Consider the following 2,747-nt stretch of genomic DNA (forward strand, 5'->3'; position numbering starts at 1 on the left):
AAATCAATAAAATTGCAATTCTTTATCGTTATCGTTATCAATTCTCTTTGGATTTTACTATAGAATTGCAATAAAAGTTATAACTCTAAGATTTAAATAATTCTAAGATTTAAAAAAAATAAAAAATAAAAACTGAACCGGAACTGAACCGGAACCGGCCTGGAACCGGTGAAAAACCGGCGGTTATTAACCGGAACCGGAACCGGCGGTAACCGGCGGTTAAACCGGAACCGGATAACCGGTATCCGAGCCGGTTACGGTTCAAGCTTTCGAACCGTGGCCACCTCTAGTTTACATGTTAAAACGAGAAGAATATTCTGCAGCTCCACGAAACAAAGCCAGATTGGTCGTCAAAGGTTATAGTCAGAAAAAGGGGATTGATTTTGAACAAATATTTTCTCCGGTTGTAAAGATGTCTTCTATCAAAACCGTTTTGAGTTTGGCAGCTTATTATAATTTAGAGGTTGAACAGATGGATGTAAAAACCGATTTTCTTCATGGGGATTTGGAGAAAGAGCTTTACATGGAGCAACCAGAGGGATTTATTGCACAAGGAAAAGAAGATTATGTGTGCAGATTGAAGAAGAGTTTGTACGGTCTTAAGCAAGCTTCCCGCCAATGGTATAAGAAGTTTGAGTTTGTTATGGGGGAGCAAGGATATAAGAGAACTGCTTCTGATCATTGTGTTTTTGTTAAGAAATTCTCTGATGATGATTTTATTATTCTACCGCTCAATGTTGATGATATGCTTATTTTTGGCTGCAATACTTCTAGAATCAATTTGTTGAAGAAGGAATTGAGTAAGTCCTTTGCAATGAAGGACTTGGGGCCGGCAAAGCAGATTCTTGGCATGCAATCGACACGTGACAGAAATGCCAAGAAATTATGGTTATCACAGGAGAGGTACATTGAAAAAGTACTTGAAAGGTTTAGTATGTATAAAGATAAAAAGGTGAGCATCCCTCTTGCTCCACATTTTAGATTGAGCGTGAAGCAAAACTCCCTCCACAGATAAAGAGAAGTAAGAGATGTAGAAAGTTCCATATTCTTCAGTCGTGGGTAGTTTGATGTATGTGATGGTATGCACGAGTCCGGACTTAGCCTTTTCTGTTGGTGCAGTTAGTCGATTTCTTTCTAATCCGGGCAAGGATCATTGGAATGCAGTGAAGTGGATTATGAGATATCTTCGTGGAACTTCCCACTTGAAACTATGTTTCGACATTGAGAAACCTGTTCTAGTTGGTTATACAAATGCAGATATGGCCGGAGATATTGACTCAAGAAGATCTACTTCAGGTTACTTGATTACTTGTGCAGGGGGAGCTATGTCATGCCAATCTAAGTTGCAAAAGTGTGTTGCTTTGTCTACTACTGAGTCTGAGTTCATTGCGGTGACCGAAGAATGCAAGGAGTTTCTTTGGATGAAGAAGTTTATGCAAGAGCACGACTTTACTCAAGAAAGGTATGTCTTGTTTTGTGATAGCCAAAGTGCAATTCATCTCGTAAAAATTCGACCTTTCATTCAAGATCGAAGCATATTGATGTGAGATATCATTAGATACGAGAAGTTCTTGAGGCTAAATTGTTAGAGCTTGAGAAGATTCACACCGATGATAATGGTGCAGATATGTTCAACAAATCTTTACCGGGAGGGAAGTTTGAAGTTTGTCGCGATCGCCGGGATGGAGAGATTTGTTGGGCTGGTCCCATTATGTGGGAGCCCAACTCAAGCTGGCCCAAACTAAATGGGCATATTTCTTTTTTCCTTAATGCTAATTAGTGTGTGTGTTTAATTAGAAATTGACAGCACATCTTTTGATTTGGGTGAAACACAAAAATTGAGACGGTGGAGAAGAGAAAAGAGGGTGAGAGTCATCTGTTGTATCATCAATTCAGAGTCAGAATTGAGAGATTGAGAGTGGCAACGGAACTCCATTTTGTGAAAGAAGGTGAGTGCAGATTTTCAGCTTGGTGCAGTTCTGTTCGAGGCTTCGATCGGGTATTCAGCCGTAGTCTGATTGAGCTGAAATTCGGACAGTGGGTAGTCGACTTGAAGATCTGGATTTTGTACGGTGGGATTGTTGATCTGTGAACAGTAAGGTCAGATTTTCTGCTGTCGAAGTTAGCCTCTGTTTTGGTGATTTTCTCATCTTGTTTTGGGTATTTTGCTTGTCTTGTTTTGGGTATTTTGCTTAAGTCTGTTTTATTAACCTAGTTGGAGTTTATACTTATTTTAGAGGTTGGATATTTGATCTTGTAGCAAAAACATATTATAGTGGAGCTTTTGAGTGGACTCTCAAGTCCCGTGGTTTTTCCCTTTTGCTTCGAAAGGGTTTTCAACGTAAAAATTGTTGTCTCAGTTTATATTTCTGCTGATTATTTGTCGTTGATATTATCGTGCCACATTGTGTTAGAAATAAATACCGACTTGTATTATTGGGAGAGAAAGAACACCATTTGTGCTTACGCAGGTTTTGGTTGTTTGGTTTCTTCCCAATAGGGCCAGATGCTCGAATCTCTGTCTATAGCCCAAGCGTTAACGAATACCTGGGAGTGTTGGGGAATTATGTAATCCCCAATCTTGACCTCACGATCCACCTGTTGAGGAACCAGAAACGGAGTGGGACGGTGGAGCCGCTGAAGGAACTGGCAGCGGAAGCGCTCACATAAATCGATTACATAATAATTCTAATCTACTTAGCAGATTATTTAGACAAATTCTATTCGCGAAATTATCACATGTATCA

The sequence above is a fragment of the Salvia hispanica genome, chromosome 6 (assembly GCF_023119035.1).
Source record: "Salvia hispanica cultivar TCC Black 2014 chromosome 6, UniMelb_Shisp_WGS_1.0, whole genome shotgun sequence".
NCBI lineage: Eukaryota > Viridiplantae > Streptophyta > Magnoliopsida > Lamiales > Lamiaceae > Salvia > Salvia hispanica.